This window comes from Arachis stenosperma, chromosome 3 (assembly GCF_014773155.1).
Source record: "Arachis stenosperma cultivar V10309 chromosome 3, arast.V10309.gnm1.PFL2, whole genome shotgun sequence".
Taxonomy (NCBI): Eukaryota; Viridiplantae; Streptophyta; class Magnoliopsida; order Fabales; family Fabaceae; genus Arachis; species Arachis stenosperma.
The window spans coordinates 48159527-48186357 of NC_080379.1; the positions used below are offsets into that span (position 1 = coordinate 48159527).

The following is a 26831-nucleotide window of genomic DNA, read 5'->3' on the forward strand; positions in this document are numbered from 1 at the left end:
TGTGTATTTTTCTGTGATTTCAGGTATTTTCTGGCTGAAATTGAGGGACTTGAGCAAAAATCTGATTTAGAGACTGAAAAGGACTGCAGATGCTGTTGGATTCTGACCTCCCTGCACTCGAAGTGGATTTTCTGGAGCTACAGAAACCCAATTGGCGCGCTCTCAACCGCGTTGGAAAGTAGACATCTTGGGCTTTCCAGCAATGTATAATAGTCCATACTTTGCTCGAGATTTGATGGCCCAAACTGGCGTTCCAAATCAGCTCAAGAATGCCCGGCGTTAAACGCCGGAACTGGCACAAGAATGGGAGTTAAACGCCCAAAATGGCACAAAAGCTGGGGTTTAACTCCAAGAGAAGTCTCTACACGAAAATGCTTCAATGCTCAGCCCAAGCACACACCAAGTGGGCCCGGAAGTGGATTTTTATGTCATTTACTCATTTCTGTAAACCCTAGTCTACTAGTTCTCTACAAATAGGACCTTTTACTATTGTATTTTCATCTTGGTTTTTCTAGTTCCCTCTCTGGGGCCGAAGCCAATGATCACTCCTGTTCTTATGTATTTTCAACGGTGGAATTTCTACACACCATAGATTAAGGTGTGGAGCTCTGCTGTACCTCGAGTATTAATGCAATTACTATTGTTCTTCTATTCAATTCAGCTTATTCTTGTTCTAAGATATTCATTCGTACCCAAGAACATGATGAATGTGATGATTATGTGACGCTCATCATCATTCTCACTTATGAACGAGTGCCTGACAACCACCTTCGTTCTATAAGCAAACAAGAACGGAAGGCTCTGAGCCTCGTTCAACCCCGTCTCTGCGCCTCCAACTCCACTAAGGGAAAAGAAGAAGAGAACGGAAGGGATGGTGCTGTGGAATTTGCTGCCGTATCGTCGCGTCCAGCTTGCCATCATGCCTTACCATCGTCGCTGTCGTCGACAGGAGCGTCAGGAGAGAGAGGGACGAACTCGCGAGGAAGAGAGAGGAGGTTGCGTCGCGGAGCCATCCTAAAAATTATTTTATTAGAAATTATTAGATTGATATTTATAAATACTTTAAGTTTAAGTCAATTAATATTTATGCACAACTTTTATTATAATTAATTATTTTATAAATTGAAATTAAAGTTTCGAAGATAGAAATATAATGAAAAATTATATCATTTAATTTGAATAATTAAAATTGAGTTTAAACTATATTTTATAAAAATGTGATTAATATATTCATTTTATAATTTAAATTAAAAATAATTGATTGAACTTAGTAATATGTTGATAAATAATATTTCTAAATATTTTTAATAGAGTATATTTAATTTTAAAATTATTCTATTCTCTAATTTTATCAAAATATCTATTCATATATATCCATATTATTTTATAAAATTCTTAATTTCTCACCCTAATTTCAAAAATTAACTCAGAACCTTAGTTTCCCCAATTTCTAACCCTAACAGGCACAGCCTCACCTTCCTTCAACATAACAAACGCATACAAACTGAAGAAATGGGGAAACAGAGAGGAAGAGATTTGAGAAAGAGAGGGAAGAGAAGGGAGACGGCGCTGGCTGGGGCCTCGCCGCGTCACCGTCGCCGTCAAACGTGAAGGGTGGAGAGGAGAGAGGCTGCGTCCGAGAGAGAAGAGATGCTGTCTGCTGTCACTGTCACCGCCCTGGAGCTCGCTGTCGAGCTGCTTCACAGCGCCGTCCCGTCCATGGACCCACAAGCTTGCATTAATGCCGATCCGTCCACAAGCTGTCGTCGAGGGGACAGAATCGCGAAGAGAGAGAGACGCACGAAGAGAAGCCCGCGACCAGCCTTGTCGCCGTCAGCGCCGCGGGTTGCCATCGCCATCCTCGCGAGCTGCCACCGCGTCGCCGTTACTGAGTTGCAGCCCCGCTGTTGTCACACTCTGCTGCTGCCGCGTCTCACCATGCCGCCGTTGGAGGAGGACGCTTCCACTGTCACCATTGAAGCTTGCCGGGGAAGTAGCTATTGACAGAAGAAACTGCTGCTGCTCTTAACTACTCTGTGCTGCTCTGTTCAGCCTCTGCTTCAGGTTTCGTAGTTATCGGAGCCCTCTGCCACCGGAAACCAATATTGGTGCTGCCCAGAACCACTTTGGTTGCTGCCCAGGTAACGAAATGAGTGTTTGAACTTCTATCAGCTGTGTTTGGCAATTTTCGTGAGTTTCGACTTTGAGGTAGGGGATTTATTTTAAAATTAACAGTTTTAACTTATGAATGCCAATGAGGTTTAGTGAGTAATTGCAAATAATTCATGAATATGATTAATTGATAGGAATAAGCTTGGTTTGAAGTTGTGAAATTCGGATTAAGTTTGGTATTGAGATGATATTCTAGTGTTTTAATTAGTTTATTGAGTTTAGGTTATGGCTGTGAATGTTGCTGGGTTTTGTTATTGTGAGTAATTAATTTGACAAGGTTAATTTTGGTTAATGTTGTGACTGATATTGGTTTTCTGATTTTGATGAATTTGTTGAAAATTCTGATCTTATGTGATATTGCTGAATTGGTAGAAATGTGGTTGTGAATGGTGATTCATTTGATAATACTTGTTAAATTGAAATTTGAAAAGTTGTCGTATCGATATTTGATGAACTGAGTTGGATTTGTGTTTGGTTTGGGATTATTGTGATGATGGTTTGAGTTGTGGCTGTATTTTGATTATTGAGAATAAGCGTTTGCTGTTGATTTTGGTAATCTGACATGTTGGAACGGCCGTGAAATTGACTTGTGACTGGTTGGAATTGGTTTTGGTAGTTGTTAATGTTGGTTCATGATTAATTAGAATTACGTTTGAAAACTGTTAAAAGATTGAAGCTTGATTATTAAATTGACCTTTTTATGAAATCTGAATTTAGAGATAAAAACAGTAACTCTAAAAGTATAAGGATAAATTGTGATAATTGGAAACTACATGGAGCAGAATTTTTGGGTGAACATATCATAAGAGAACTGGAATTTTATAAATAAAACATACTCTATGTGTTTTGGGGTCAATATTGCTAAGATTTTGGTTAAGTTAGGTGATAATGTGTTTTGGGTATTTGGAAAGTGAAAAACTGTTAGTGCTTTGGTTAAAGTAATTTATGAATTTCAGCAGATTGTTGATATTGGCAAAACTCTGCCGTTGTTCATGGAGCTTCAAACCTTCGGTGACAGGACTTGAAGAACCATGCTTTGCAAAGTGTCTTGTTTCCAATGTTGCAGGTCTCATTTAATTTGAGTTGAACCTTTATCATGAATTTTACATCTTTCATTTGGAAGTTCTACTCTTCATGATCTTTTATCATATTTTGTTTCTTTTCTTCTTTGGTTCCCTTTCTTCATGACAGCTTCTTTCTGGAGCAACATTTTTAGGTGCTATCTTCTGCTTGATTGCATTCTATTTCAGGAGCTTATCTGGTTTCATAGTACTCTTCTCTATTGGTGAACTGCTGATTTTTGCCACATAGGTAATATTATGGCTGTTCTAGATTCAGATGGTTGGTATTTCATCTTCTTGCATGCCGCTACTGCATGTTCATAAGAACCTGATAATGATATATAACATAAAACTCTAGTCTTAAATTTGTGTCCCCTTTTGTAAGCTCCTATAAATTATGTTTCTCTTCATTGTGTAAAACCAATTTTGAGGGCACTGTCCATAGCAATATCTACAGTTTCAATCCATATCTTTGGTGATGTGCCTACCTCACCACTTGTTGGCATCCTGCAGGTTACACCTCATTTTTCCTGATATTGTTGGCATCTTGGAAGTTACTTTTAGTTACACCTCACTTAGCCAAACTGTTCTCTCTTTCTCATCTCTCCCTTTGATGTAAAAGGGTTTCACATCTTAGTTTGTTTAGGCAACTTTCAACATCCCTCTTGAATTAACATATATGGAAAAGAAGTTGACAAAACTAGTAACAAGAACTGTACTGCCTTATGTTTTACATTTTGATGCAGCCATACTCATGATTTACTGACCTGCTTTACATTGTTGGCTGTTCCAGCCTTTTGCCTGTATTTGTTCCTGTTTTAACATTTGTTTTTATTCTAAGCAAAACAGTTTTTCTACACAGGATCATATTAATGACCGGAGGAAAATAGCACTTTGTTTAACATCCATTTTCTTTCTTACTGCTATAATATGGTTCATAGGTAAGTGGCATACCACCATGCAGCTTTGGTATTATATTAGCTATTCTTAATTTTTAAACCAGATATGCATTAGAATTAATTGTTTTTTAAGAATGTGCCTGTAAACTGAAATTTCAGAACACGTACTGAAGAAATTGCTGGATGTTGTGCATGAATTTCAAATGCTAATAGACCCTAAAGGTACTCATAAAATTGCTTATGGTTTTAATATATTTTCCTAGATGATTCCTATATTGTTAGTATAGTTTAATTTGTATATGGATCTATTTATCACATTTTACTTGTGTCATGGTTGAGAAATCACAAATATCTTATTATTTGGTTTGATAAATTTGGTTGTGTATTGGTTGAGAAATAAGTTGTGAATTGGTTGTGTTTGTTGGAACCATGGACGGTAGAAATATCCAAAATTTAGGGGAGGTTCTGTCAAAATTTTTCTAAACATTTTGGATAAAACTTAGTGGAAAAATTATAATAGATGTTATATCTTGTTTCTAACTTTTTTGTTTCGGTTTTTCTTATTTACAGGAGTGCTAAAATAGTAACCATATGCTACCTTGAGGGCTCAAGAATGTTTTGATACATAAAGATACTAATCTGTGTTAGAACTTTTATGTTTTGGTTGAACTTTTATGTTAGAACTTTTATGTTTTGGTTGAACTAATCAATGTATTCACTAGCTAATGTTATTTTGTTTCAAGACAATTTTAGCTAAAAGGATCTTGTTTGACTTATGTATGTTTTTGCATATTATATACATGTAAACTTGCTTATTAAAATCGTTAATATATTAGTTAATTTAAAAAATAATTTAGTAAATTATGCATGTAATTTGTAATAAAAAAAAGTTGTTACAAAATAATTAATTTGCTTTCGTAACTAAAGAAAAAAAATGTTACAAAATCATGTTACATTTTGTAACAAAATTTTTTGATAGGAAAAAATTGACTGTCACGAAAAATACCTTCAAGATCAAAATTTGTTACCACTTTTGTAACGGCTTCTGGATTTTTGTATCAGAAAAAATTGTTACAAAATATGGTATTGAATTGTAACAGTTCCATTTTTCGTTACAAAAACTTTTTGTAACGGGACTTACTGCAATGGACCCTTTTTTTGTTACAAAAAACTTTTGTTTCAAAATTTCGATATTTTGTAACAATATTTTTTGTTACAAATGCGCATTTTTCTTGTAGTGTGTATATCTCTTGGATCCCTTAATCGGAATCTTCGTGGTATAAGCTAGAATTGATGGCAGCATTCAAGAGAATCCGGAAGGTCTAAACCTTGTCTGTGGTATTCTGAGTAGGATTCAATGATTGAATGACTGTGACGAGCTTCAAATTTCTGAAGGCTGGGCGTTAGTGACAGACGCAAAAGAATCAATAGATTCTATTCCAACCTGATTGAGAACCGAGAGATGATTAGCCGTGTCGTGACAGGGTGCGTTGAACATTTTCACTGAGAGGACGGGACTGTAGCCACTGACAATGGTGATGCCCAACATACAGCTTGCCATGGAAAGGAGTAAGAAGGATTGGATGAAGACAGTAGGAAAGTAGAGAGATGGAAGGGACAAAGCATCTCTATACGCTTATCTGAAATTCTCACCAATGAATTACATAAGTATCCCTATCCTTGTTTTTATGTTTTATTCATATATCATCCATAACCATTTGAATCTGCCTGACTAAGATTTACAAGGTGACCATAGCTTGCTTCATACCAACAATCTCCGTGGGATTGACCCTTACTCGCGTAAGGTTTATTACTTGGACGACCCAGTGCACTTGCTGGTTAGTTGTGCGAAGTTGTGATAAAGAGTTGAGATTGCAATTGAGCGTACCATGTTGATGGCGCCATTGACGATCACAATTTCGTGCACCACTAGATAATTAGCTACAGGTGCATACCAAGGGATTACCTCAGATACTGCTTGTAGGTTATCAAATGAAAAATTATCAGCTATAGGAGTGGAGTCATCTTTAATGTGCTCAAGGTGACTCAAGTGGTCTGCCACTAGATTCTGGTTACCACTCCTATCCTTTATTTCTAAATCAAATTCTTGTAGTAGCAGTATCCAACGTATAAGCCTTGGTTTGGATTCTTTTTAGCTAATAAATACTTTAGAGTTGCGTGGTCTGAGTACACTACTACCTTCGTACCAAGTAAATAGGCTCGGAATTTTTCCAGAGCAAAAACAATAGCAAGAAGCTCTTTCTCAGTAGTAGTGTAATTGGACTGAGCGGCGTCTAAAGTTTTAGACGCATAAGCAATAACAAAAGGATCCTTACCTTCACGCTAAGCCAGCGCTGCTCCTACTGCATGGTTGGAAGCATCGCACATGATTTCGAATGGCTGGCTCCAGTCCGGTCCTCTCACAATTGGAGCTTGAGTCAGGGCGGTTTTCAGCTTATCAAACGCTTGTTTGCAATCCTCACTGAACTCGAACTCAATATCCTTCTGCAGTAGTCTGAATAGGGGAAGTGCTACCTTACTAAAGTCTTTAATGAATCTTCGGTAAAAACCTGCATGTCTAAGGAACGAACGGACTTCCCTCACAGAAGAGGGGTAAGGCAAACTAGAAATAACATCCACCTTTGCTGGATCTACAGAAATGCCAGTATTAGATACAATATGTCCTAGTACGATTCCTTGTTTAACCATAAAATGACATTTTTCAAAATTCAATACAAGGTTTGTACTGACACATCTATCTAATACTCTAGATAGACTATCCAAGCAAAGGCTAAAAGAATCACCATAAACGCTGAAATCGTCCATAAAAACTTCCATACAGTCCTCAATAAGATCAGAGAAAAGACTCTTCATGCACCTTTGGAAAGTAGCTGGTGCATTGCACATGCCAAAGGGCATTCTCTTGTAAGCATAAGTCCCAAAAGGACAAGTAAAAGTAGTCTTTTCCTGATCCTCAGGAGCTATATGAATCTGGAAATATCCGGTATAACCATCTAAAAAGCAATAATGTGATTTACCTGACAGGCGATCCAGCATTTGATCAATGAATGGAAGAGGGTAGTGATCCTTACGAGTGGCTTAGTTGAGACGTCTGTAATCAATGCAGACCCTCCAGGCGTTCAGTACTCTGGTAGCTATGAGCTCTCCATGCTCATTCTTCACTGTAGTGACTCCAGACTTCTTGGACACCACTTGTACTGGGCTTACCCATTCACTGTCTGAAATGGAGTAGATAAAATCTGCCTCTAATAGTCTGGTCACTTCCTTCTTGACAACCTCTAAGATAGTGGGGTTTAGTCTTCTCTGGGGTTGACGAACAAGTCTTGCTCCTTCTTCTAAAAAGATTCTGTGCTCACAAACTTGAGGGTTGATGCCTACTATGTCTACCAAACTCCAACCAATTGCTTTCTTATGCCTCCTCAGCACACTAAGTAACTGCTCTTCATGTTGAGAGGTGAGGTCCCGTGCAATGATAACTGGAAACTTCTGCTTGTCTTCGAGGTAAGCATATTTGAGGTGTTGAGGGAGAGGTTTCAATTCTGACTTCTGTTCATGGTCAGGCTCTGAATTATCTGGAGCTGGTGGCAGTGGTAGAGTACTTTCATTGTCCTCTGAGAATGTCCCCACACTTGGACCTTGTCCTATGTACTTCTCTTCAAACTCCTCTAGGTGAACTTCAGCTACGGTTTCATCTATGATGTCACACTGGAGGATAGAGTGATCTTCTGGAGGGTACTTCATAACTCCATTCAGATTGAAGCTTACTACTCGGCCGTCTATTTCAAAAGAGTATGTTCCTAAAAAAGCATCTAATTTGAACTTCGAGGTCTTCAAGAAAGGTCTTCCAAGTAGGATTGATGATGGCTTCTCTGAGTCATGTTGGGGCATCTCCAGGATGTAAAAATCAATGGGGAAGTGAGACCTTTAATGCCCACTAATACATCTTCAGCAACTCCAGCCACTGTAATAATACTTTTATCTGCTAACACAAAATGAGCTGCCGACCTTTTTAAGGGAGGTAGCCTGATGAGCGGATAATTTGTACGCTTTTTGGCACTGTTTTTAGTATGTTTTTAGTATATTTGGTTTAGTTTTTAGTATATTTTTATTAGTTTTTAGTTAAAATTCACTTTTCTGGACTTTACTATGAGTTTGTGTGTTTTTTTGTGATTTCAGGTATTTTCTGGCTGAAATTGAGGGACCTGAGCAAAAATCTGATTCAGAGACTGAAAAGGACTGCAGATGCTGTTGGATTCTGACCTCCCTGCACTCGAAGTGGATTTTCTGGAGCTACAGAAGCCCAATTGGCGCGCTCTCAACGGCGTTGGAAAGTAGACATCCTGGGCTTTCCAGCAATATATGATAGTTCATACTTTGCCCAAGATTTGATGGCCCAAACCGGCGTTCAAAGTCACCTTCAGAAATTCCAGCGTTAAACGCCGGAACTGGCACCAAAGTGGGAGTTAAATGCCCAAACTGGCACAAAAGCTGGCGTTTAACTCCAAGAAGAGTCTCTACACGAAAATGCTTCATTGCTCAGCCCAAGCACACACCAAGTGGGCCCGGAAGTGGATTTTTATGTCATTCACTCATCTCTGTAAACCTTAGGCTACTAGTTCTCTATAAGTAGGACCTTTTTACTATTGTATTTACGGATCTTGGTAGCTATCTTTGTTCTTATGCTATCTTAGATCATTGGGAGGCTGGCCTCACGGCCATGCCTAGACCTTGTTCTTATGTATTTTCAACGGTGGAGTTTCTACACACCATAGATTAAGGTGTGGAGCTCTGCTGTACCTCGAGTATTAATGCAATTACTATTGTTCTTCTATTCAATTCCGCTTGTTCTTGTTCTAAGATATCACTTGTTCTTCAACTTGATGAATGTGATGATCCGTGACACTCATCATCATTCTCACCTATGAACGTGTGCCTGACAACCACCTCCGTTCTACCTTAGATTGGGTGAATATCTCTTGGATTACTGGTACACGATGCATGGTTGATCGCCTGACGACCGAGTGCTCGCCTGACAACCGAGTGCTCGCCTGACAACCGAGCCAGCCATTCCGTGAGATCAGAGTCTTCGTGGTATAGGCTAGAACTGATGGCAGCATTCAAGAGAATCCGGAAGGTCTAACCTTGTCTGTGGTATTCTGAGTAGGATTCAATGATTGAATGACTGTGACGTGCTTCAAACTCCTGAGGGCGAGGCGTTAGTGACAGACGCAAAAGAATCACTGGATTCTATTCCAGCCTGATCGAGAACCAACAGATGGATAGCCGTGCCGTGACAGGGTGCGTTGAACATTTCCACTGAGAGGATGGGAGGTAGCCACTGACAACGGTGAAACCCTTGCATAAGCTTGCTATGGAAAGGAGTAAGAAGGATTGGATGAAGACAGTAGGAAAGCAGAGAGACGGAAGGGACACAGCATCTTCATGCGCTTATCTGAAATTCCCACCAATGAATTACATAAGTATCTCTATCTTTATCTTTATGTTTTATTCGTATATCACCATATCCATTTGAGTTTGCCTGACTAAGATTTACAAGATGACCATAGCTTGCTTCATACCAACAATCTCCGTAGGATCGACCCTTACTCGCGTAAGGTTTATTACTTGGACGACCCAGTGCACTTGCTGGTTAGTTGTGCGAAGTTGTGTTTATGCCATGGTATTGAACACCAAGTTTTTGGGGTTCATTACCGGGGATTATGAGAGTTGTGAAAAGTATTGTTCACAATTTCGCGCACCAAGTTTTTGGCGCCGTTGCCGGGGATTGTTTCGTGTATGGACAACTGACGGTTCATCTTGTTGCTTAGATTAGGTATTTTTCAGAGTTCTTAAGAATGAATTCTAGTGTTTCAAGGTGATGTTCTTATCATCACCAAAGCTGATTGATTATCATCAATTTAGCTCTTGAATGTAATGTCCTGCTGAAGCTTGGCTAGCCATGTCTAATTCCTTTAGACTGAAGCTTTAGACTAACATTGCATGATTCCTGGAATTCTCATTAAGAATTTTAATACCTTTATTTTCTTCTTCCACTTAATTTTCGAAAAATCCAAAAAAAAAAATTTTCAAAATCATAAAAACCAAAAATATTTTATGTTTCTTGTTTGAGTCTAGTGTCTAATTTTAAGTTTGGTGTCCTGCATGCATTGTTTATTTGAACTTGGTTCTATTTTCAAGTCAATAGTACAGGGAACTGAAGATTCAGAACATGCAGCAGAGGAATTACATAGAAAAAGCTGGGCGTTCAAAACGCCCAGTGAAGAAGGACAGACTGGCGTCTAAACGCCAGCCAGGGTGCCTGGTTGGGCGTTTAACGCCCAAAAAGGTAGTGCATTGGGCGTTAAACGCCAGAATGTGCACCATTCTGGGCGTTTAACGCCAGGATGGCACAAGGGGGAGGATTTTGTTTTCAAATCAATTTTTTTTTTAGTTTTCAAAGTTTTTCAAAATCAAATCTTTTTCAAATCATATCTTTTCAATCAAATGTTTTCAAAATCAATTTCTTTCCTTTTTCAAAGATACTTGCTATCAATTAATGATTTGATTCAACATTTCAAGTATGTTGCCTTTTCTGTTGAGAAAGGTTTAATGTTTGAATCATATCTTTTCTTGATAGCCAAGTTATTAATTTTTAAAATCAAATCTTTTTAAAACAGTTTTCAATCATATCTTTTTAATTTCTAATTTCAAAGTCTTTTTCAAAAATTACTTGATTTCTTTCCCACTCTTGATTTTCGAAAATCAATTAAAGTTTTCAAATTTTTTAAAAATCTTTTTAACTTAATTTTCGAAAAAGCTCTTCCCCTCTTCTCACATCCTTCTATTTATGGAGTACCACTCCTCCTCAATGCACAATTCGAACTCTGTCTGACTAAGTTCGAATTCTTCTCCTTCTTCCTTCTATTTTTCTTCTTCTCTGACACCTCAAGGAATCTCTATACTGTGACATAGAGGATTCCACATTTTCTTGTTCTCTTCTCTTTCATATGAGCAGGAACAAAGACAAAAGCATTCTTGTTGAAGCTGACCCTGAACCTGAAAGGACCTTGAAGCGAAAGCTAAGAGAAGCTAAGGCACAACTCTCTGTAGAGGACCTAACAGAAATCTTCAAAGAAGAAGACATGGCAGCCGAAAACAACAACAATGCAAACAATGCAAGGAAGGTGCTGGGTGACTTTACTGCACCTACTCCCGACTTCTATGGGAGAAGCATCTCTATCCCTGCCATTGGAGCAAACAACTTTGAGCTTAAGCCTCAATTAGTTTCTCTAATGCAACAGAATTGCAAGTTACATGGACTTCCATTGGAAGATCCTCATCAGTTTTTAGCTGAATTCTTGCAAATCTGTGACACTGTCAAGACTAATGGGGTTGACCCTGAGGTCTACAGACTCATGCTATTCCCTTTTGCTGTAAGAGACAGAGCTAGAACATGGTTGGACTCACAACCTAAAGAAAGCCTGGACTCATGGGAAAAGCTAGTCAATGCCTTCTTAGCAAAGTTCTTTCCACCTCAAAAATTGAATAAGTTTAGAGTGGAAGTCCAAACCTTCAGACAGAAGGATGGAGAATCCCTCTATGAAGCTTGGGAAAGATACAAACAATTGATCAGAAAATGTCCTTCTGACATGCTTTCTGAATGGAGCATCATAGGTATTTTCTATGATGGTCTCTCTGAACTATCCAAGATGTCTTTGGATAGCTCTGCTGGAGGATCTCTTCATCTGAAGAAGACGCCTACAGAAGCTCAAGAACTAATTGAAATGGTTGCAAATAACCAATTCATGTACACTTCTGAAAGGAATCCTGTGAACAATGGGACTAATCAGAAGAAATGAGTTCTTGAGATTGATACTCTGAATGCCATTCTGGCTCAGAACAAGATATTGACTCAACAAGTCAATTTGATTTCTCAAGGTCTGTCTGGAATGCAAAATGCACCAAGCAGTACTAAGGATGCTTCATCTGAAGAAGAAGCTTATGATCCTGAGAACCCTTCAATGGAAGAGGTGAATTACACGGGAGAACCCTATGGAAACACCTATAATCCTTCATGGAGGAATCATCCAAATCTTTCATGGAAGGATCAACAGAGACCTCAATAAGGTTTCAACAACAAGAATGGTGGAAGAAACATGTTTAGCAATGGCAAGCCTTTTCCATCATCTTCTCAGCAACAGACAGAGAATTCTAAGCAGAACCACTCTGACTTAGCAACCATGGTCTCTGATCTAATCAAAACCACCCAAAGTTTTATGACTGAAACAAGGTCCTCCATTAGAAATTTGGAGGCACAAGTGGGACAGCTGAGCAAGAAAATTACTGAACTCCCTCCTAGTACTCTTCCAAGCAATACAGAAGAAAATCCAAAAGGAGAGTGCAAGGCCATCAACATGGCCGAATTTGGAGAGGAAGGAGAGGCAGTGAACGCCACTGAGGAAGACCTCAATGGGCGTGCACTAGCCTCCAATGAGTTCCCTAATGAGGAACCATGGGAATCTGAGGCTCAAAATGAGACCATAGAGATTCCATTGGACTTACTTCTGCCCTTCATGAGCTCTGATGAGTATTCCTCCTCTGAAGAGGATGAGTATGTCACTGAAGAGCAAGTTGCTAAATACCTTGGAGCAATCATGAAGCTAAATGACAAGTTATTTGGAAATGAGACTTGGAAGGATGAACCCCCTTTGCTCACCAAAGAACTAGATAACTTGTCTAGGCAGAAATTACCTCAAAAGAGACAAGATCCTGGGAAGTTCTCAATACCTTGTACCATAGGCACCATGACCTTCAAGAAGGCCTTGTGTGACCTAGGGTCAAGTGTAAACCTCATGGCTCTCTCTGTAATGGAGAAGCTAGGGATCTTTGAGGTACAAGCTGCAAGAATCTCACTAGAGATGGCAGACAATTCAAGAAAACAAGCTTTTGGACTTGTAGAGGATGTTCTGGTGAAAATTGAAGACCATTACATCCCTGCTGATTTCATAGTCCTAGAGACTGGGAAGTACATGGATGAATCTATCATCCTTGGCTTCCTAGCCACAGCAAAGGCTGTGATTGATGTTGATGGAGGTGAACTGATCATTCAAGTGAATGAAGAATCCCTTGTGTTTAAGGCTCAAGGATGTCCCTCTGTCACCATGGAGAGGAAGCATGAAGAGCTCCTCTCAAAATAGAGCCAAACAGAGCCCCCACAGTCAAACTCTAAGTTTGGTGTTGGGAGGCCACAACCAACTTCTAAGTTTGGTGTTGAACCCCCACACTCAAACTCTAAGTTTGGTGTTGGGAGGTTCCAACATTGCTCTGAGCATCTGTGAGGCTCCATGAGAGCCCTCTGTCAAGCTACTGACATTAAAGAAGCGCTTGTTGGGAGGCAACCCAATGTTATATTTTATATATTTTCCTTGGTTATTTTATTTTATTTTGTAGGTTGATGATCATGAGAAGTCACAAAATCAATTGAAAAAGCAAAAACAGAATGAAAAGCAGAAAGAAAAACAGCACACCCTGGAGGAGAGCGTGCTGGCGTTTAAACGCCAGTAAGGCTAGCTGTTGGGCGTTTAACGCCCAGTCTGGCACCATTCTGGGCGTTTAACGCCAGAAAGGGGCACCAGACTGGCGTTAAACGCCAGAAAAGGGCAAGAACTTGGCGTTAAACGTCAGAAATGGGCACCAGCCCGGCGTTTAACGCCAGAATTGGCTAAAAACGCAATTTTGCATGCCATTTGGTGCAGGGATGACTTTTCCTTGACACCTTAGGATCTGTGAACCCCACAGGATCCCCACCTACCCCACCACTCTCTCTCTTCTTCACCAATCACCTCCACACCTCTTCCCCAAAAACCCTTCACCTATCAAATCTCATCTTTCTCTTCACCACTCACATCCATCCTTCATAAAACCCCACCTACCTCATCCTTCAAATTCAAACCACTTTCCCTCCCAAACTCCCCCTCCCATAGCCGAACCATGACCCTTCCCCTCACACCTATATAAACCCATCTTCACTCCTTCATTTTCACACACCCTAAACACCACTTCTCCCCCTCTTTGGCCGAACACAAAGCCATTCCCTTCTTCCTCATTTCTTCTTCTTCTACTCTCTTCTTTCTTCTTTTGCTTGAGGACGAGCAAACCTTTTAAGTTTGGTGTGGTAAAAGCAGTGCTTTTTATTTTTCCATAACCATTTATGGCATCCAAGGCCGGAGAAACCTCTAGAAAGCGGAAAGGGAAGGCAAAAGCTTCCACCTCCGAGTCATGGGAGATGGAGAGATTCATCTCAAGGGTGCATCAAGACCACTTCTATGAAGTTGTGGCCTTGAAGAAGGTGATCCCCGAGGTCCCTTTTTCACTCAAAAAGAGTGAATATCCAGAGATCCGACATGAGATCCGAAGAAGAGGTTGGGAAGTTCTTACCAACCCCATTCAACAAGTCGGAATCTTGATGGTTCAAGAGTTCTATGCCAATGCATGGATCACCAAGAACCATGATCAAAGTGTGAACCCGGACCCAAAGAATTGGCTTACAATGGTTCGGGGGAAATACTTAGATTTTAGTCCAGAAAATGTGAGGTTGGCATTCAACTTGCCCATGATGCAAGGAGATGAACATCCTTACACTAGAAGGGTCAAGTTTGATCAAAGGTTGGACCAAGTCCTCACTGACATTTGTGAAGAGGGCGCCCAATGGAAGAGAGATTCAAGAGGGAAGCCGGTTCAACTAAGAAGGCATGACCTCAAGCCCGTGGCTAGAGGATGGTTGGAGTTTATCCAACGCTCAATCATTCCCACTAGCAACTGGTCCGAAGTTACTCTAGACCGGGCCATCATGATTCATAGCATCATGATTGGAGAAGAAGTGGAAGTTCATGAGGTTATAGCCCAAGAACTCTATAAGGTGGCGGACAAGTCCTCCACCTTGGCAAGGTTAGCCTTTCCTCACCTCATTTGTCACCTCTGTTATTTAGTTGGAGTTGACATAGAAGGAGACACCCCCATTGATGACGATAAGAACATCACTAAGAAAAGGATGGAGCAAACAAGAGACCCCTCTCATCATGAGATCCCTGAGATGCCTCAAGGGATGCACTTTCCTCCATAAGACTATTGGGAGCAACTGAACACCTCCCTAGGAGAATTGAGTTCCAACATGGGACAACTAAGGGTGGAGCACCAAGAACATTCCATCCTCCTCCATGAAATTAGAGAAGATCAAAGAATCATGAGAGAGGAGCAACAAAGACAAGGAAGAGACATTGAGGAGCTCAAGCACTCCATTAGATCTTCAAAAGGAAGAACAAGCCGCCATCACTAAGGTGGACCCGTTCTTTAATCTCCTTGTTCTTTATTTTCTGGTTTTTCGAATTTTCATGCTTATGTTTATCCATGTTTGTGTCTTATGATCATTAGTGTCTTAAGTGTCTATGCCTTAAAGTTATGAGTGTCCTATGAATCCATCACCTTTCTTGAATAAAAAAATGTTCTTAATTGAAAAAGAAAAAGAATTGCATGAATTTTGAATTTTATAACAGTTTAATTATTTTGATGTGGTGGCAACACTTTTGTTTTCTGAATGCATGCTTAAACAGTGCATATGTCTTTTGAATTTGTGATTCATGAATGTTGGCTCTTGAAAGAATGATGAAAAAGGAGACACGTTACTGAGGATCTGAAAAATCATAAAAATGATTCTTGAAGCAAGAAAAAGCAGTGAATACAAAAAAAAAAGAGAAAGAGAAAGACGAAAAAAGAAAAAAGAAAAAAAAAAGAGAAAGAAAAAGAAAAGAAAAAGAAAGAAATAAAGTTGTGATCCAAGGCAAAAAGAGTGTGCTTAAGAACCCTGGACACCTCTAATTGGGGACTTTAGCAAAGCTGAGTCACAATCTGAAAAGGTTCACCCAATTATGTGTCTGTGGCATGTATGTATCCGGTGGTAATACTGGAAGACAGAGTGCTTTGGGCCACAGCCAAGACTCAATAAGTAGCTGTGTTCAAGAATCATTATACTTAGCTAGGAGAATCAACAACACTATCTGGATTCTGAGTTCCTAAAGAAGCCAATCATTCTGAATTTCAAAAGATAGAGTGAGATGCCAAAACTGTTCAGAGGCAAAAAGCTAAGAGCCCCGCTCATCTAATTAATACTGATCTTTATAGATGTTTTTGGAATTCATTGTATATTCTCTTCTTTTTATCTTATTTGATTTTCAGTTGCTTGAGGACAAGCAACAATTTAAGTTTGGTGTTGTGATGAGCGGATAATTTGTACGCTTTTTGGCACTGTTTTTAGTATGTTTTTAGTATATTTGGTTTAGTTTTTAGTATATTTTTATTAGTTTTTAGTTAAAATTCACTTTTCTGGACTTTACTATGAGTTTGTGTGTTTTTCTGTGATTTCAGGTATTTTCTGGCTGAAATTGAGGGACCTGAGCAAAAATCTGATTCAGAGACTGAAAAGGACTGCAGATGCTGTTGGATTCTGACCTCCCTGAACTCGAAGTGGATTTTCTGGAGCTACAGAAGCCCAATTGGCGCGCTCTCAACGGCGTTGGAAAGTAGACATCCTGGGCTTTCCAGCAATATATGATAGTCCATACTTTGCCCAAGATTTGTTGGCCCAAACCGGCGTTCAAAGTCACCTTCAGAAATTCCAGCGTTAAACGCCGGAACTGGCACCAAAGTGGGAGTTAAACGCCCAAACTGGCACAAAAGCTGGCGTTTAACTCCAAGAAGAGTCTCTACACGAAAATGCTTCATTGCTCAGCCCAAGCACACACCAGTGGGCCCGGAAGTGGATTTTTATGTCATTCACTCCTCTCTGTAAACCTTAGGCTACTAGTTCTCTATAAGTAGGACCTTTTTACTATTGTATTTACGGATCTTGGTAGCTATCTTTGTTCTTATGCTATCTTAGATCATTGGGAGGCTGGCCTCACGGCCATGCCTAGACCTTGTTCTTATGTATTTTCAACGGTGGAGCTTCTACACACCATAGATTAAGGTGTGAAGCTCTGCTGTACCTCGAGTATTAATGCAATTACTATTGTTCTTCTATTCAATTCCGCTTGTTCTTGTTCTAAGATATCACTTGTTCTTCAACTTGATGAATGTGATGATCCGTGACACTCATCATCATTCTCACCTATGAACGTGTGCCTGACAACCACCTCCGTTCTACCTTAGATTGGGTGAATATCTCTTGGATTACTGGTACACGATGCATGGTTGATCGCCTGACAACCGAGTGCTCGCCTGACAACCGAGCCAGCCATTCCGTGAGATCAGAGTCTTCGTGGTATAGGCTAGAACTGATGGTGGCATTCAAGAGAATCCGGAAGGTCTAACCTTGTCTGTGGTATTCTGAGTAGGATTCAATGATTGAATGACTGTGACGTGCTTCAAACTCCTGAGGGTGGGGCGTTAGTGACAGATGCAAAAGAATCACTGGATTCTATTCCGGCCTGATCGAGAACCGACAGATGGATAGCCGTGCCATGACAGGGTGCGTTGAACATTTCCACTGAGAGGATGGGAGGTAGCCACTGACAACGGTGAAACCCTTGCATAAGCTTGCCATGGAAAGGAGTAAGAAGGATTGGATGAAGACAGTAGGAAAGCAGAGAGACGGAAGGGACACAGCATCTTCATGCGCTTATCTGAAATTCCCACCAATGAATTACATAAGTATCTCTATCTTTATCTTTATGTTTTATTCGTATATCACCATATCCATTTGAGTTTGCCTGACTAAGATTTACAAGATGACCATAGCTTGCTTCATACCAACAATCTCCGTGGGATCGACCCTTACTCGCGTAAGGTTTATTACTTGGACGACCCAGTGCACTTGCTGGTTAGTTGTGCGAAGTTGTGTTTATGCCATGGTATTGAACACAAAGTTTTTGGGGTTCATTACCGGGGATTATGAGAGTTGTGAAAAGTATTGTTCACAATTTCGCGCACCATAGCCTCAAAACATCATATACAGACAAAGGCATTATACTAACACACGCTCCTAAATCACACTTGCAGTCAGAAAATATCACACCTCCAATGGTACAGTTAACCATGCATGGGTCTGGGTCACTACATTTTTCAGGTATATTTCCCATTAAAGCAGATATAGAACTTCCTAAAGGAATAGTTTCTAATTCATTAATTTTGTCTTTATGTATGCATAAATCCTTTAGAAACTTCGCGTATTTAGGTACCTGTTGAATAACATAAAAAAGGAGAACAGTTACCTCAACCTTTTTGAATATTTCTACCATTTTGGGATCAGGTTCTAACTGCTTTCTGGGCTTCCTTGCAAGTTGCGGAAATGGAATAGGACTGGCGTTTTCTACAGTGTCTGCGTCCTTTGGTGCTTCTTCCTGTGATCTAGCATCTTCTTCCTCAGCCATGTCATGTAGATCCTTTTCTTCCTCAACATCTTCTAATTCCACTACCTCTTCAGCTGAGGTGTGTTCAGGTAGGTTTGGTTCTTCTTGGTTCCTCTCGTGCAATGTGGTTCCGGATCTTAGGGTGATGGCATTAATATCACCCTTTGGATTGGGTAATGGTTGAGAGGGGAGTCCACCAGAGCTTGAGGACTGGTTGTTGGAGTTGTTCATTGATCCAATCTGTGAGACAAGGGCTTGCAAAGTAGAAGTCAGACCATTCAGAGTAGCAGTAAAGTTGTTTTCCATGGCCTGTTATCTCCGATCAATAGATTGTAGTAACTCATCATTAGGAGATGAAGAGGGATAAGTAATCTGAGAGGGCTGCTGAGATGCTTGAAGCTGTCTTAGATGAGGTGCTCTGTAGGCCTGATTCTGATTCAGCTGCCTGAAGTTGTTATTGTTATTCCACCTCTGATTTCTATTGTTATCTCTGCCTCCTCTGTTATGATTGTCCCTCCAACCCTGGTTAGAATTATCTTTCCAGCCTTGGTTAGAGTTGTCCTGCCATCCTTGGTTATAACTGCCACCTTGATTGTACCCTTGATTGGGGCGGTCATAGAAGTTATGAGTGGCTGCTACAGTGTGGTCTTCCGGTTGGAGTTGTGGACACTCATCAGTATAATGACTGTAATCTGCACAGATTTCGCATACTCTTTGTGGAATCAACTGCTGGCTGTGCTGTGGTGGAGAAGGCTGAATTTGCTGAGGCTGTTGTTGATTTAGTTGCATCTGCTTCAGCAAGTTAGTCATTTCACATAAGCTTTTAGCTATAGCAGCAGTCTCTTTGCTAGTGGATACCTCTGTAACAGCTCTTCACCGACTTTGTTTCTGCCTGTGATTCCTAGTAGATTCAGCTAAGTCGCTGATCAATTGCCATGCTTCTTCTGTAGTCTTGTACTTTTTCATAGACCCATTGCTAGCACATTCCAATGTGGTCCTATCTTGAGATTTCATGCCCTGTGTAAAGTAGCCGAGCAACACTATCTTGTCAATCATATGGTGGGGGTATGCTTCTAGAAGATTATTGAAGCGTTCCAAGTATTCATAAAGAGTCTCAGATTCATCCTAAACGATCATGGACGTGTCTTTTCTCAGTTTATCTGCAACCTCAGCTAGGAAGAATTTCTCCAAAAATTCTCTTCTAAGCGTATCCCAGTTGGAAACAGTTGTTCCGGGTTGAGTGTAGTACCACTCTCTTGCCTTTTCCTCAAGAGAGAATGGGAAGGCTTTTAACAGAATAGAGATTTCATCAGTGCCATCACGTTTAACAGTAGAACAAGCAGTCTGAAAGTCCCTAAGGTGCTTGATAGGCTCTTGAGCAGGTAAGCCATGAAACTTGGGCATCAAGTTGAGTAGCGAAGATTTTATTTCGAAATCCACAGCCACTGCTGGATGGTGTGCCTGGAATGGTTGTAGTGTGAAATTAGGGGCTCCTTCCTCCTGGATAGTGACTCTCCTTGGTGCTGCCATGTCGCCTGCACGTAAATTAACTGGATCAGTAGAGAGGGAGCTTGCTTCTTCCTTAAATGACGTTTCAGGTTCATCCTCAGAGAGGACTCGCCGACGCCGAGCTTGCCTTATACGTAAAAGAGTTCTTTCAATCTCAGGGTCAAATACTGGCAAGCTTGGATCAGGAATTTAACGAAAGAAACGTACAGCTCATAGTGACAAAATAAAAGAAAAATTGCAACTAAATAAATGCCAATCAATAAATTAGCACACTGTTGCAACTCCCCGGCAACGGTGCCAAAAATTGACGTGGCGGAAATCGGCAAGTTAAGAAATTATCAATAGAAATACGTTGCAAGTATAGTCCTTAACCAGCTGAAAATCCGCTTATCAATTTAAAAGGGTTGTCACAAAGATTAAAATTAAAATACTGGGAATATGAATCCCAGGTCGTTTCCCAACGAGTTGCAGAGAGATGTGCTATTTTATCAATCAGGTGTTTTCAAAAATGGTTGAGTTGATAAACAGGAAATTAACTTAGAGAATTTAATTAATTTTAAATAAAGCCTTGACTGGGAGTAGATTAGTTGGAAACCCTATTCTTGTTGAAGTACTCTCAAGATTAATTGATAATTGAAGGTTGCTCTATTTAGTTATCCCTTACTAGGTAAGGAAGAGTCAAACAAGTTGGAATGTTGTTTCTATTCACAAGTCCCAATCCGCTCATTGAAAAGGATTAGTGTCAGTGACTAGAGGGCATTCCAACAATGAACCCAATTACAATTTTTTCTTTAAGCACCCCAACTCAAGGGTTCCTTTCAATCAACTCCCTATCAAGTTAGGGAACTACTCGCTCATTGTGAATGTAGAACTCATAACATAGGAAAAGGAATTAAAGAAAGACATGATAAATAAAAACTCAAAGGAATCAATTAAAAATAAAGGTAATCCTTGTATTAATAAATTCTAAAATAATCCAATAATAGAATTGAGTAAATTAAAGGACATGGAAGAGTAAAGCCAAGTAAAGAAAACGAACTAGAATGACGAAGTCTTGATGAGGTAATAACTCTTCTCAATATCCTGATGCAAAAAGCAATAGAAAATAAAATCCTAAGAACTATGAATGTGTAGAGAGAAAACCTAGAGGAGGAGTAAAAACTAGATCTAAAACTAAAAAATGTGTGGAATGAATGTTGTCTCTTGTTTCTGCATGTTTTCTGGCTCTAGTCTGTGTTTCTAGGCCGAAAACTGGGTTGAAATCCGGCCCAAAAACACTGCCAGCGACTTCTGAGATTCTGCAAATCGCGCACGTCACGTGGTCGCGTCATTCGGTGTTTTGCTTTTCCACGCGGGCGCGTCGTCCATGCCTCCACGTCGCTTATGCTTTTCCAATCCGTGCGGTCGCGTGAGCCATGCGGCCGCGTCACTGCGATTTCCTCTCTTTCGCGCGGTCGCGTGAGTCATGCGGCCGCGTCACTTCTCGCTGGTCATCTCCTTAATTTCTTGTATTCCTTCTATTTTTGCAAGCTTCCTTTCCAATCTCCCACTCATTCATGCCCTATAAAGCCTGAAACACTTAACACACAGATCACGACATCAAATGGAATAAAGGAGAATTAAAATACCTAATTAAAAGTCTCTAGGAAGTAAGTTTTTAATCATGTAATAATTTTAGGAAAGAAATATAAATGCATGCTAATTATATGAATAAGTGGGTAAAGATCATGATAAAACTACACAATTAAACACATTGTAAACCATAAAATAGTGGTTTATCAGCTATCTCCTCATATACTGAGTTATACTCTTTAACTAAGTACACAGCCAAATCATAGATCTTACCTTCATCTATTGCATTGTTCCTCTAAAAAATATGCTTGTTACAATGATACCAAAAAAAATATAGGATGTAAATAAACAACAAGGCCAAGGAATGCCTTGGAAATAGGATTGAGTTGATAAGTTTTTTTCTTAAAAACCAAAAAAAGAGGAATTGACTAAAGAATATATCGAAATTCAATGAAACATCAATGTTCTTTCACATATTTTTTGCAACTCTGCAATCACAAAAGACATAGAGCAAAGACTCTGAAAAAGAACCACAAACCGGACAAGTATCTTCTTGAGTTATTTAACTTATAACTTAGCCTGAAATGCCGAAACCAAAAGCTTTTTAAAAAGTGTGATACTCTTTTGAAATATAATTTTTAGTTTTTGTTTTAAAAAAATAGCACCATAAGAATACAACTCATCAAATTTAATATAACATGAATATCTAAGCTTTCAAATTATGCAAATTATATAATAGTAAAAGATTTTTTTAGTGATTTTAGAATGGAGTTGAATCAAGATAAAAATAAGTAATAATTACTTTACAATTCATACAGTAAAACTGATAAAATTAGGAGATTATTTTAGTTTTGTCTCCTATTAAATATGTAGTAATAAAGATAAAAGAAGTAGATGATATAATGATATATACTGATTCAGTCTCTAAGTACAATAAAATCTATATCCGATTTTTACCATGAACTATGATAAAATTTAATTTCACTATAATCAAAAATAATTACAATCACCAATTTTAAGAGACTCACAATTTTATAACATACTTAAATAAACTAACCCAAATTTAATAATTTCTAAGTGTTAACTTAACTTATATAAGGAGAATAAAGTGTACTTTAATCTCAGTACATTTTTGAAATCAATCACTCAAATAAATGTATAGAATAACTTTTGTATCAACTAACTCTTTTTATTTTTTGTATTTCTCAATATATGAATTTAATTCTTGACAATAAAAAAATTAGAACGCACTCAATAACAAAGAAGAATAAAATCAACAAAGCTTCTATCTTTCAATGTGTCAAAATAGTTGCCTTCTTCCTTCAATGATTCCTTCGTATATAGGCAGCTTAATGTGTAGGAATTTTTTTTTATTTGATGTATTATTAGCTGGTCCACTCATCAAGGAGATAGCTATTGACTTTGAATATGAATAACTTTCTTATTTGACTTGATTGCAATGTGCAATAGCTTACCATGAATATATGATCTGATGTTGCTGGTATATATTATTAGGAAATTGTTAATTTTCTAACTTATTTATAGATAATAGATATATTAATTATAATTATAAATTAATCTATTTCATAATAAATGATTTATATAACGGTAATCTCATTTATTATCATAAATACTAAATTGAATAAATTATTATTATTTTTAATTTGGATTTAAATAAGAATAAAATCAGAGATACTATTTTATTTATGTTTTAGGATTACTACGCTCAAATATAAATAGTAACTTAAGAGTTTCGGTTCCCAACACATCAAAGCCACCTCCGTTATTCTTTTTTCTATTAGTTGAGTTATAATTCAGTCTTATTAGAAATACAGAAAGTTTTGGTTGAAGATGACTGAAACAACTCTTTAATCACTTTTATGAGTATATGCAGTGACAGATCCAGAAAATTTTATTAGTGGAGGCAAAATATGTATAAGATGACAATAATTTTATAATTATATTTTATTATTATAAAATATAATTAATCTTCTAGCTATTTAATTAATAAATTAAAACATCTATATAGTAATTTAAATAATAACATATAACTTAGAATTTTATTCTTTTAAATTTAATATTTTAAAAAGATTGAATAATTCTTTTATTGTTAATAAAATTAAATGTTTCATTTTTTATATATATTACTAAATAAATATTTTAAAATTTATGTCTTATAAGATTACGAAATTGACTTTTTATAATATTCATAATTAATTTTTTTAATTGATGTCATTATTAATAAAAAAACTAAAATTAACTTCAAAAAAAAGAAATATCAATAGATATCTGTATATTTAAATGTTACTTTTCATTTTAACTGTTCTTTGTTGTTAGTTAATATTACTATATTTCAAAATTTAAATTACTAATAAATCTTATTATTCAATAATATTTAACCATGTAATAAAAAAATATACAATAATATAATTACAAAATAAAATATAAAATAATTGAATGAATTAAAAATATAAAAAAAATAAAAATAAATCTTTAATTGAATCAAAAGAAATTAAAAAATAAAGTTAATGAATCTTATTAGAAGACAAAGAGTAAAAAAACAAAAAAAAATAAAATTTTAGAAAACATACAAAAATTATGTTTTTAGTACTTAAATTTAAATTACTGACTTAATTTTTAATAATTTTTTTATTATTATTTAATTATTTTTATAATTAATATGATATTATTATAAAATAGTGAGATCTTTTTTCTATACATTATTATGAAAATAAAAATAGATTGAAAAATTTATAATGGGGTCAAATTTATTTATTAAATGGGGGCAAATAAATTTTTATCTCATATACTATATATAACTCTATAAAATTTTAATGAGGGTATTTACGTCCACACTTCTTAAAATGAATCTGTCTCTGAGTATAAATTCGTTTTTGCACTATAATATATAAATTTAGTGATTTAATATAAATGATCTGAATCATAAAATTATTTGTGCTAACATATATATCAATCATTTGTTGTTTTGCTTGAATCATAGATTACTAATTGAGATCATTGATTGCTTCCATTTCTTTAAATTTATTCTTGGAGGATTGCTAACTATATAATGAAGATTAATATTTAAGAGTGAATCTTTCCTTTTTTGATATCGAATCTAAACTCATGGAATCTTTTTTTTTTTTTTGTTGCATTTTTGTTTTGGAAAGAATATATAAATGTTTATTTGTTTGATATTTGCTAATTGAAGATCAGAATCTATCAAGACTTTTCTAAAGCATTTGGAATATAGAATTAATGCACTCAACCAATTATATTTTAATTAAATATTTATCATCATTAAGAATGTCAGATATTTTCTGAACTCAACAACAATGATATTATATGACTAAATTATTTTACTAATTAAATTTAACTAAATTAATTTAATAACTTAAAAATTAATAATAAAAAGGGTTTAGCTAACATATATTTTAAATAGATATAATAAATTTATTATTAACAAAAAAATTTTAATATTTTTATTTAATAAAAATAAAATAAATATATTAAAATTTAAAATTCTTATATTTTCAATAATTTTTTTAATTTATAAATATAACATACATTTTTAAAACATAAGATAAATAAATTCTAATAAAAAAATTAATTAAAAAATATAAAAAAATTAGTTAAATTTAATTATAGAAGAACTTATGTGTAACACCCTTGCTATTAGAATGTCACGCTTCTGGCTGCGCCACTCTGATAGCTTAGATATTACAACAACTCTAATAATATTTAATACTAAAATAGGAGCCTGTTTAAAACTTAAAACCGCATAATCTTTTAAAACACTTTTTTATTGAAAACATATATATATATATAGACCATATACAATACTTAATATATATATATATATATATATATATATATATATATATATATATATAACAATAACTTATAAACATACATATCACAAATTCCTATCCCTCTTACAAAATTGGTAAAAATAAGGGCGAGAAAAAATATAACATCTAAAACAATATAAAAATATTGTAAAACTAAACTAGAGATAAAATCTTCATAACTTTTTCGTCCATATCCTAAAAAGAGAAAACCTGTACGAGAATGAGAACATCGTCCTCGCTGGTTCTCACTATAGGGTTATAGAATTACTATAATAACATATAAACTATTTCTAAAGTACAGTGATCATTACTCGTCTTATGTGTCTTTTCAAAAACAACAGAGGTTCACTTTCAAAAATCTAAAAATCCTTTTTAAAGAGAATTTGGTTAATTCCTCAAAATCCAAAACCCTTTTTCCTTTCTTGTAAAATCTTAAAAGTTTTCTTAAACAGTATGAATGACCAACCTGTTCCAAGCATAGGTTCATTAAGTCTATGCTGAACCAGTTTGATTTTTCATACAAAACTAGACCTCAAACAAAAACCAATCACGGCCTCAAGCCTATCACATAATCAAACATGGCATCAGACCCAAACAACTCAATCAACATCCAAATCACCACAATCTAAATAATTTCAGTCACAAACACAAGTAAAGAGGTTCAAGCACAATCAAATTAAAGCAGTTACATCAAGTATAGCAATTAGCAACTAGACATAATTATTCACATAGGTAAACCAATTACAATATGCATACCCAAACAATGTAACATAGATGCATATGATGAATGCCTATCCTATTGACGGTGATATCACTTGTCAATTATAGTGCCAATTCCGACACAAAATCTGGTCAACAACTTCCAGATTAGTCTCTCTGTTGTGCATACTTAGGAGGAATAATTCCGAGGGATGAGTGTCCTACCACCTTCTCCTATCAGAAGGTAATGTTCCGAGGGAGAGTGTCCTACCACCTTCCTCTGGATGCCATATAATTTTGTGGGTTAGTGCCCTACCACCTTGCAACCAGAGAGAAAATATGAGTGGGACCCCAGCTTCGACTCTCACATCTCAACATAGGCAGGAGACTGCCTCGACCCCTACGCCGGCACTGCTACCTCGACAAGCGGGAGATTGCGACAACCCTTACTCGAGGCGCATAGTGACTTACCAATAATCTCAATAATATCCATGATAAACCGCTATTTTACTATTTATCTTGTGCTTAATTTAGTGGATTTTATCCATTATTCTCACACTTATTTATTGAATTCGCATGTTTTACGTTTTCCTTCCTAATTTTGTGCTATGATTGAAAACATGCTTCTTTGGCCCTAAATTCGCT

General features: G+C 37.1%; 1 non-coding gene across 1 annotated transcript; it reads right to left on the bottom strand.

Annotated features, from left to right (window-relative positions):
• Positions 1-11700: 11700 nt before the first annotated feature.
• On the bottom strand, positions 11701-11804 carry LOC130972721 (small nucleolar RNA R71). Its single transcript, XR_009083883.1, has one exon. It is a non-coding gene; the product is annotated as a small nucleolar RNA R71 (small nucleolar RNA).
• Between the last annotated feature and the right edge of the window lie 15027 nt (positions 11805-26831).